Source organism: Hevea brasiliensis, chromosome 8, assembly GCF_030052815.1.
Source record: "Hevea brasiliensis isolate MT/VB/25A 57/8 chromosome 8, ASM3005281v1, whole genome shotgun sequence".
Lineage (NCBI taxonomy): Eukaryota > Viridiplantae > Streptophyta > Magnoliopsida > Malpighiales > Euphorbiaceae > Hevea > Hevea brasiliensis.
Window position 1 is genome coordinate 41,969,464 of NC_079500.1, and position 11,946 is coordinate 41,981,409.

The following is an 11,946-nucleotide window of genomic DNA, read 5'->3' on the forward strand; positions in this document are numbered from 1 at the left end:
CACAAAGTCCTTTCCTGACACTGGTTGTGTTAACACTTGTCACACCCCGGCTTAGTGGGCCCCAGCTCAAGCCCCTCTATGGGTGGCCATCTTGCCGGCGTACCCCTCTAGAGGCCGGCGATGCAACTCAAATCGGTACTGTCCGCTTTGGTGGAGTTCAATCCCTTCGCCCTGCAGAGCTAGGATTCGAACCCATATCACCTCACGGATTTGCTTCGCCTCTTACCAATTGAGCTGCTACCACTAAATGTGACACCCCTTACCCGACTATAGTGTAGCCAAGCAAGTTATGCCACTCAATGTGCCGAGCACTCTATTTTATCTTAATTCATTTTTATTCTTCCTTTTTAATATAACTTGTGAAATATAATTTATTTAAGCCTTTTGTCGAAATTATAATTTATTTGAGGTTCCGAAAATTTTAAAGAAAATCCGGCAGAGTACCGGCTAAAAATGGGGAAAACCATTCTTCGGAACCTGTGAAAAACTCTTCCTATATTCTTATTCATTCATCTCAACTCCATTTATCAAAATCTCAATATTTCTCAGTTCACATTCATTTCTCAATCATTCACCTCATTTGATAATCATGTACCAGTTACAGATCAATATTCACTTTTCCATTTACAAACACAAATTTGCATTATTTACATGAAAATCAAAATACATTACATAAGTTTCATTACATATGAGAAAATCAAAATTTATTACAGAATGCCAAAATGACACCTAGTGTCCTACCAATGCACTGCAGAAGTTGAGGTGACACGGACACTATGCAGAACTATGAACTGCCTTACCGAATCTGTGGTCTACTGGGCCCTCTGTCCAAATCTTGATACCTCACGTTACAAAAGCGACGCGCTAAGCATAAAGCTTAGTGGTGCCAATAATACAAGAAAATATAATATGCAAATAAAAATCATAATTTCTTAGCCATTGTGTTCATAAGAACTGAATAATTACCAACTTAATGTTTAGTCGAGGGCTAATTACGTTTTATGATATTAACTTCTTCATGCATTTTGTTAATTATTTTCTTCATGATCTTGAGTTTCTTTGTATTCTATCATAATCATTCCTGATATTTAATTTTTGTATTTTCTTTAACAATCAGTTCAATTACAGTTATACTTTTCCATGCCCAAGTAACCTATCTTTGAACGATGGACTGGATAACGGTCGTTGGCACCGACACCGCGGTGCCTCGGTCAATCATACCATGGGACGCAGAACGCCAACCATGCATGCGATCGAGATGGCTAAAAAGCCATGATATCACATAATCGGGCATAAAAGCCATGAAAACGGGCATAAAAGCCATGAATACGGGCATAAAGCCATGAATACAGGCATAAAGCCTTTCGCAGTACTGCTAAAACAATACCCTATTGGCATGCCAAACTATCCAAACCAATCACATTAGGCCTACTAGGGCATTTTGCACTTTTAAGTTTCACAATTTTTGAATTTCAAGTTTTCATGTCACTATTCATTTCATTAGTCAACTAAAATGTTGACTTTTGCATAAACAATAGGTACATTGGTTTTGACACTCTCAACATACCATATTTTGCATTCAAAACTTGTTGGTTTTGGTCACTTTCTCAAAGCTTAGGTCATTTTGGCAAAATTGCCAATTTTTGGTTTTGGTGTCACTATTCACCTCATTGGTCAACAAAAATGTTGACTTTTGGATAGAAAATAGGTGTATTGGTTTTAACACCTCAAACATACCATATTTTGTATTTAAAACTTGTTGGTATTGGTTGCCAATACCATTTTTAATCTTAATGCTAATTGAGCAAAATTTTCGGTTTTCATGCTTCATCTTTACTGTTCCATTTGTTATTTTTAAAGTGGGAATTTGAGGAAATGGTAAACATGAAAGTTGTTCCTTATTTTGTCTAGTTGAATTTCCTTTTTTGAATCACTCCATTTGGAGTTTTGTAGCTCAAGTTATGGCCAAAATAAGTTTACTGTTCACATGTACTGTTCATGCTGAGATTTTGGGTCTGGCAGATTTTTAGTCCAACTTTGGTCAGTATTTGATAAAGTTAAGTTCATAATTTGGTCTAACTTTCTTCTAATGAAATGTTCTACCATACCTTAGGTTTCCATCGGTTCAAGAATCGCCTAAATCTGAGTTTTCTAGAGAGAGTTATAGCCATCCAAACATTACTGCTCAAGTGAAAATCTGCAGAGTTGCAGGTTTGATAACTTAACTTTGCCCAATAATTTGAATGGGTTAATGGCATAATTTGGGGTGATGTTCTTCATGAAAGTTGTTTGTCTATATCCTATCTTTTTTCTGTAAAAATTTTAGGTCAATTGACCATATCTACAGTGAGTTATGGCCAAATGAACAGTTACTGTTCATTTGGTAAATTCTGCAGGGGCTGTTTGCAGGGTATCTGGATTGGGGCCAAGTTTTGGTCCTCTTGCTTTGGTCTTTTGGGCATGGTTTCTTCAGTAAAAATGTGCCATTATAAGCCTAGTTTCATGTCCAATTGGCCAAACATCAATTGGACCTACACAGCCAAAGTTATGGCAGTGCAAGTAGACTGAATTTTCAGTCCCTCTGCTGCTGTCCTAGGGCAGCCTACAACTTCACTTTGCAATCCTATTTTTCAGTCCATAATATGGTCAACTTACCTAAAATGGTCACTAATTGACCATTAAAATGTGCTCTAACAATTTCATAAGCCAAATCAATTTTTCACTTCTCAAAACCCTAATGTCCAATTCAATTTGCCCATAAACCTCAATTAGCACACTAGTTCAACATCCATGCATATTCATACCTTAAATATCATTTCTATGCACTCTAAATTCATTAAAACAATCAAACTCATCCTTCCTTAGGGCTGCCAAAAATTCAAGGGATGCATACACTTAACTTTTATTCATTTAATTTACAATTTCTCACTTATTTCAAGCTTCTAACATGGAATCAAAGAAGTATATATATAAGTAGGCACTAACCTCACTTTAACCTCTTGTAGGGCAGATTTCCACAAGTTAAATCTTCATTTTCTTGTACTCTCTTGGCTGCCAAACACTTCCTCTAGGTCCAAGGATTCATTTTAGTGTTGGGGTCTTGAGGAAATATGGTGAGGAAGCATGAGAAATGAAGCTTTTGTTTGAAAATCAATGGAGAGAGAAGAGGGAGAGATTCACGTTTTGGCTGAAGAAGAAGAAGGAAACAGCAGAATTTTGGGTCCATTTGTCTCTTTTAATTGTTTAAAAAAAGACTTATTGAATGGTGATTGGTGGAGGGTATGTAAATGACATCATGTGATGTCATTATCCCTAATTTCCTTCATTTTTCTTTTCTTTTCTTTTCTACCACATTTCAATTTAATTTTTAGCAATATTTATTCATATTTTAGATCATAATAATTATTTACGCAACTGGACAAGTCGGCCAAAAATCACCTCTGAAGGCGAAATGACCAAAATGCCCTCCGTTTGGCTTAACGGGTCAAAATTGGCTGTACCGATTGAAAATTTTTTCTAGGTATTTTCTTAGCATTCTAATGCCATGGGAACCTCAATGACCCTTCTCTGGAGTCCCAAAAATTATTTTACAATTTTTTCCCCGGGTCTAGGGCTCCTCGTTGCGAGAACCGCAACTTCCCTCTGGTTACCCATCGCTTGGGCACCGGCTCGTTTGACTTGGTTGTATTTTATTTCTAAAATTTTTACTAAATTTTTCTCATTAATATTTGAGTTAATTATGGTTCCTCACTTTAGTTTAAATATTTTTTCGGACGTTCTAGCTTTCCGGACCGACACCGGTCACCGGAACAGTAGAATGTACGGAATTGCTACGGGGAGGATGTTACAACACTGGTGCCTCTGTCAACATAGCCTTCAACTTCTCAAAACTAGTCTGACACTTGTCATTCCAGTTAAATCTGACATTCTTGTTTAATAACTTGGTCATTGGAGCAGCTATTAAGGAAAATCCCTTCACAAATCTTCAGTAATACCCAGCTAGCCCCAAGAAACTTCTGACCTCAGTTGTATTCCTGGGAGGCTTCCATTCCATCACTGCTTCTATTTTCTTGAGATCCACTCTAATCCCATCAGTTGACACTATGTGTCCAAGGAATGCAATCTCATTCAACCAGAAGTCACACTTGGACAACTTAGCATACAACTTCTTTTCTCTCAGGGTTTGCAGAACAATCCTCAAATGTTCATCATGTTCTTCCCTGGTCTTGGAATACACCAAAATATCATCAATAAAGACCACTATGAACCGATCTAAGTATGGATGGAAGACACGGTTCATAAGGTCCATGAATGTCGCTGGTGCATTTGTTAGGCCAAAGGGCATCACTAGGAACTCATAATGCCCATATCGGGTCCTGAATGCAGTCTTTGGCACATCTGCATCCTTCACCCTCAACTGATGATACCCTGATCTGAGATCAATTTTAGAAAATACTCTTGCTCCCTTCAACTGATCAAACAGATCATCAATTCTAGGCAACGGATATTTGTTCTTCACAGTCACTTTATTCAACTGCCGGTAATCGATGCATAACCTCAAAGTCCCATCATTCTTCTTTACAAACAGCACTGGAGCTCCCCATGGTGACACACTGGGGCGTATGAACCCCTTATCCAGTAACTCCTATAACTGGATTTTCAGTTCCTTCAATTCTGTGGGCGCCATCCTATAAGGAGCAATAGAGATTGGTGTTGTACCTGGCAGTATCTCAATAGCAAATTCAACTTCCCTCTTTGGTGGCAAACCAGGCAATTCTTTAGGAAACACATCTGGGAAGTCTTTTACTGTGGGTATGTCACACAAATTTGGCTTAGCCTGCCTAGTATCCACCACATGTGCTAGGTAGGCTTCACAGCCTTTTCTCATCAGTTTTCTTACAACTGTGGCTGAGATGACATTGGACAACAAATCTGTCCTTTCCCCCACAACTGTAATCTCATTACCCTTAGGAGTTTTCAATGAGATCCTCTTCAACTTACAATCAACCATTGCTTGATGACGTGATAACCAGTCCATTCCCAAAATCACGTCAAACTCATGGAAAGGCAACTCAATCAAGTCTGCCAAGAATTCATACCCCTGAATCCTTAACGGGCAACCCTTATACACTTTGTTCACCACTACACTGTGACCCAATGGATTAGTGACCAGAATGTCTTGGTCACTCTCCCCTACTAATATCCCCCTTTCTATGGGTAGGTTGATGCAGATGTATGAATGAGTGGATCCTGGATCTACCAATGCATGCACAGATGTATTGTAGAGGGAGAACATACCCCTGATGACGTCCGGGGCATCTTGCTCCTCCTGAGCTCTCATGGCATAGGCTCTGGCAGGTGGTCTGCCCTCAAGCCTCTCTGCTGGCTTAGATGCAGGCCTCTGTGATGGTCCCACTATCTCAGATTTGCCAGATTTTCTACCCCTTTGTGGTGTAGGAGCAGGTCTATCTGCTTGTGTTGGAGCAACTGTAGTAGTTCTGCGTGGACAGTTCCTCAACAGATGCTCTGTTGACCCACACCTTAAGCAGGCACCAGTCACTCTCCAACACTCCCCCTTATGCCATTTCAGATAATGTGGACATGCAGAAGATGCTGGGGCTGGTCCCCTAAATCCTGTCCCTGGAGAGCTGCCCACTGATGGTGTGGACTCACCTCTCCTAGGGGTGAACTGTGGCCTGGGCCCCTGAGACTGACCCTGACCTTGTGGTTGACCTGAACTCTGTGCAGGTGGACCTTTGAACTTCTTCCCAGGTGCAGGAGATGAACTAGACTGACCCTTGCCCCTCTTCTGCTGTCTCTCTCTTCTGGTCTGCTCACTTATTCTAACCTTTTCAACTTTTATTGCAGCTTCCACTAACTTGGTGAAGTCGATGATTCCCAAGGCAGTAATCATGATCTTTATGTTGTCATTTAATCCCTCTTCAAATATCTTACACCTTTCGGCCTCATTAGGGACTATCTCCCTTCCGTAGTGGCTCAATCTGACAAATTCCTTTTCATACTCGGCCACTATCAACTGTCTCTGCCCCAGGTTAATGAATTCCCTTCTTCTCTCTTCTAGGTATACACTACCCACATATTTCTTCTTGAATTCGGAGAGGAAGAAGTCCCAAGTTATTACTTCTGGCTGTACTTAACTGGACACCGTATCCCACCATTCATATGCATCATCTTGCAACAGAGATACAGCAGCTTCTAGATTTTGTTCAGGAGTGTAGTGGAGTTGTTTTAAAACTCTGCCTGTTCTGTTCAACCAATTATCGGCTACAACAGAATCATCTTCTCTCTTGCCAAAGAAATCCACTGCTCCAAATTTTCTCAATCTTTCTAGGTGTGATTTCGGTTGTGGAGGTGGTGGTGGTGGTGGCATTACCCCAGCCATTTGTTTGAAGATTAGGCCATTTGCTGGAACACGACCTGTGGAGGTTGAGCAGGCTCTGATGGAGCTGGTGGAGCAGGTTCTCCCCTACCCCCAGTCTCAGCTACTGCAGGTGGAGCATGACTCTCCACTTCCTCCTCAACGGCCCTCTGAGATGAAGGGTCCATATCCTATTTAACAAAGACAATAGATCTGCATTAGTGTCACCTCGACTCTTACAAATGCAATGCATGGTATGGACTCAATCTAGGCCCAAAAACGCCTAAACCGTGCTCTGATACCACTAAATGTGACACCCCTTACCCGTCTACAGTGTAGCCGAGCAAGATATGCCACACTATGTACCGGAACACCCTATTTTAATTTAATCATTTTTATTCTTCCTAATTTATTTTTTTTTCATAGTTATGGAGTATAATTTGTGAAATATAATTCATTTCAGTCATTTATTGAAGTCATAAATTTATTTGAGATTCCGCAAATTTTATAGAAAATCTGGCAGAGTACCAGCTAAAAATGGAGAAAACAGTTCTTCGGAACCTGTTAAAAACACTTCTAATAATCATTTTCAATCATTCTCAAACTCCAATAATTATCAAAATCTCAATATTTTCCACAACATTTCCATTTCTCAATCATTCATTTCTCATGGTATTCCTATATAAGCAATAAATAAATACTCAATTTTTCCATTCATAAACACAATTTTCACTATTTACATTAATACCAAAATACACTACATAAGCTTCAATTACATATGAGAAAATAAAAGTTAATTACAAAATATCAAAATAAAACCTAGTGTCCTACCAATGCACTGACGTCGGTGAGGTGACACGGACACTATGCAGAGCTGCAGAAGGTCTCACCCAGTCTGCGGTCTACTAGGCTCTCGGTCGATCTCTCCAGAACCTACGCATGGCAAAAGCAACGCGCTAAGCAATAATGCTTAGTGGTGCCAATAATAAAATAAAACGAAATAACATAAAATAAATATGCAGTGAATATATTGATTTCTTATTGTAAATAAATTTTCTATTAGTATTTGTAGTCTTACTTATTTTGTACTTGTTATATTCATTATTTTATTAAATTTGTCCACTTTCATTTTTGGTTGCCCAAGTAACCTATAATGGACGACTGGACTGGATAAACGGGTAAACTGGCACTGGGTATCAAGTACCTCAAGCCGTCGCACCATCGGTCACATATGTGTCTCCCGATGTGCAACAGAACAACTAATAAGCTGTAATAACATTAGGCACAAGGCCAAGTATCAACATAATGTTAGAATGGCTAAAAGCCATGAAATCACATAATGGCATAAAGCCACGTGCAGTACTGCTAACTGAACCCTATTGGCATGCTAAGCTATCCAAACCAATCTTGTAAGGTATACTAGGGCATTTTACACTTTTGAGTTTTACAATTTTTGAATTTCAAGCTTTGGAGTTACTATTCACTTCATTAGTTAACCAAAATGTTGACTTTTGCATAGAAAATAGGTACATTGGTTTTAATACTCCCAACATACCACATTTTGCATTCAAAATTTTTTGGTATTGGTTGCCAATACCATTTCTAAGCTTAAAGTTAATGGAGCAGAATTTTTAGTTTTGATATCTTATCTTTACTGTTCTATTAGTCATTTTTGTAGTGGGAATTTGGCAAAATGATCAACATGCAAGTTGTTCCTTATTTTGTCTAGTTGAATTTCCTTTTTTGAATCACTCCATTTGGAGTTTTATAGCTCAAGTTATGGTCCAAAAACCACAACTGGCCGGATTGGAATTTTTCTGGACTGACCATATCTATAGTGCAGTGAACAGTGACTAAAACTCGCTTGTTGGATAGGTTTTGGTCATAATTTGGGTTAGGTTTCTTCATGAAAGTTGTTGGCCTATATCTCAACTTGTTGCTGGTAAAATTTCAGTTCAATTGGACCATTCTACACTGAGTTATGGCCAAATGAACAATCACTGTTCATTTAGTCATTCTGCAGAAACAGACTGCAGGTCACCCGGATTGGGGCAAGCTTTGGTCCACTTGGTTTGGTCTTATGGGAAAGGTTTCTTCACAAAAGTTGTGCCATTATGTGTCTAGTTTCATGTCCAATTGGCCATACACCAATTAAATCTCTACAATTCAAGTTATGGCTGCCCAAACCTGCTGGACTTATGTCCAATTCTACAGGTCACATAGGGCAGCCACACTAAACCTAAATCCTATCATTAAACACACTTCATTTCTTGTTTACCAATAACCAAATGGCCACTAATTGACCATTAAAACTCACTTTCATCATTACATGATCAAAGTCTCAATTTCATGCTCAAACCCTAACTCCAATTTCCAATTCATGGCATACACACACCAAACTCATACCAAATCACTTTATCCATCATCTATACTCATCAATAACATAATTAAGCCACTTAATTTCATCAAAAATCAACAATCCTTAAACTTTATCATGGCTGCCAAATTTAGAGATTTCATTTACTCAAGTTTTTCTTTTAATTTCACACAATTTCTACTTGATTTAGCATGCTTACAAGATTAAAGAAAGAAAGAAATTGTTTAGGGCACTAACCTTGAATGGAGCAGAATTTTTTCTTGACCCAACTTAGATTTTTCCTTCACTTTGTTTGGCTTTCTTGGCAGCCAAACACTTGCTTAAGATGTAGAGACAAATTTTATTGAAGTGGACTTAGTGTTTTAAGTGAGATTTGGGTGGGTTATAAAGCTTTGGTAAGCTTTCAATGGTGGAATGGTTATGGAGTTTGAGGGATACGGGAAGGTGATGGCTGCCGGATTTTATGAGTTTTTGCTGTATTCTTATCTATATTTTATTAGTTAATTTAAGTGTTGATTAAATATGATTGGTGGGTAAGTGTTTAATGACATCATATGATGTCATAATTGGTATTTTCTTCCATTTTTTTTCTTCTCTTCTCTACTCATTTTCAATTTAATTTTTAGCATTATTTATTAACATTTTATATTATAATAATTATTTACTTAACTGAACAAGTCGGCCAAAAATCACCTCTAAAGGCAAAATGACCAAAATGCCCTCCGTTTGGCTCAACGGGCCAAAATTGTCTGTACCGATTGAAAAACTTTTCTAAGTATTTTCTTAGCATTCTAATGCCATAGAAACCTCAATGACTCTTCTCTAGAGTCTCAAAAATTATTTTATGAATTTTCCCCTAGGTCTAGGTCTCCTAGTTGCGAGAACCGCAACTTCCCACTAGGTTACCCATCGCTAGGGCACCGGCTCATTCAACTTAGTTGTATTTTATTTCTAAAATTTTTCCTAAATTTTTCTTATTAATATTTGAGTTAATTATGGTTCCTCACTTTAGTTTAAATATTTTTTCAGACGTTCTAGCTGTCCGGTCCGACACTGGTCACCGGAACAGTAAAATGTATGGAGTTGCTACAGGAAGGGTGTTACAGTGGAGCACTAAGGGGTATTTTAAACACCTAAAGGACATGTGTATGTCCACAAAACAATTCAGTTTCTGCATCATCTTCTCCAGTCGAAATGAACCTCCATGGAAGCACCATTGCCGCCCCACATGCAAGCTCCATTGGTGCATGATCAAACCATCCTTTCTACTTGGTTCCTTCATTAAAACTTGCCTACTCACCTTGGGGAAGATATTGGCAACAAGAAAAACAAGATTTGGTGAAGTTTTAAGGAAGCTCTCAAGTGGTAAGTGTCCAAATCCTCTCCCTTGCTTTAGTAAACCTTGTTTTTAGGTTGAGGTGAGTAATTTGGTAAAGAGAAAGGAAGGAAATATTGAGATATGAACTTGTCCATTTTTGGCAGCCATGAAGGTTTGTTGTGTTTGAGTTTTTCTTACCTCCAATGGATGGGAATTAAGGTTGATTAACTCAAATAAAAGTTGTAGTAGGTTAATGTCCAAGTATGTGCAAGTTAGTGCTTAAATTAAGGGTTTTAAAATGGGACTTTGATACCTTGGTAAACTACCATGCTTGGCAGCCTATAATGTTATGAAATTGTATGTGATTTTATATAATATATTGATGAGATGTCATGGTGTTAAATTGTGGGCAGCATGTGCAGTTGCCATGGAATTGTATGTGTAATATTGTTATTGAGGTATGTTGAATTTTGGTGGAAGTAAATGTTGAACTTGAATGGTATATTGTGTGAATGGAAGACTTGAGTGTTCTGTTCAAAATACCTTGTTGGAATTGTGTACCATATACATAGAAGTGCCATGATTGAATATTGAAGTATTGGGAGGAGAAGGATTGTCAAAAATTGGAAGTGTAATGTTCAAATGCAGGTTGTGTGTGTTGGCAGCACTTAAATTAGGTCATAAGTGCAAAACTGTGAACCCAATTGGTATGAGGCTAATGGAGGGTTAAACTAGACACCAAATAGGTTAACTTTCATGTAGAAATGTTACTAAAATTCTGCCTAGAAACTGACCTTAAAAATTACCAAATCCGGAATGGCAACCTTGCAAACCCAGATTTTTGACCATATGAACAGTAGTCATTAAGATGACCATAACTCACTCAAAACAGATCCAAATGACTTGAAATTTTTACCATAGATAGCTTAGACATAGAGCTACAATTCTTGTGAAGACACCAAATCCCAGTTGTAACATCCTCACTTTAGCTAGTCCATACAATCTACTGCTCCGGTGATCAGTATCGATCCGGATAGCTAGAATGTCTAGAAAAATATTTAAACTAAAGTGAGGAGCCATAAATAACTCAAATATCAATAAGAAAAATTTAGGAAAAATTTTAGAAATAAAATACAACCAAGTTAAATGAGCCGGTGCCCTAGCGATGGGTAACCTAGTGAAAGTTGCGGTTCTCGCAACTAGAAGCCCTAGACCTGGGGGAAAAATTATAAAATAATTATTGGGACTCCAGAGAAGGGTCATTGAGGTTCTTATGGCATTAGAATGCCAAGAAAATACTTAGAAAAAGTTTTCAATCAGTACAGACAATTTTGGCCCGTTAAGCCAAACGAAGGGCATTTTGGTCATTTCGTCTTCAGAGATGATTTTTGGCCAACTTGTCCAGTTAAATAAATAATTTATATAACATAAAATATGACTAAATGTTATTAAAAATTTAATTGACATTAATTAGACAAGAATTGGAGAAGAAATGAAAGAAAATAGTATTATGACATCATAATGATGTCATTAAAGTTCTCCCACCCAATCTAACATTGACACATGGCATAAACTTGTTTAAAAGAGACCAAATGGGCTGGAAAACAGAAGAAAATCAGAATTCTTCCTCCTCATTTCTTCCTTGCCGTAAACCTATCCACCATTGCCAACCATAACAAGCTTTTTCAAAGCTTGATTTCCTTAGCTCTCACCCCACTAAACCTTATACTTACAACAAAAAAAAGTGCCCTTACCCCTTGGTGATTCTTTTGGGAGCAACAAGAAGAAGAAAAGAAGAGTTTTAGCAAGTGGGAAAAATCTCACTCCATAGAGGTTAGTGACTTAAACTTGAATTTCACTTTAAATTCATGT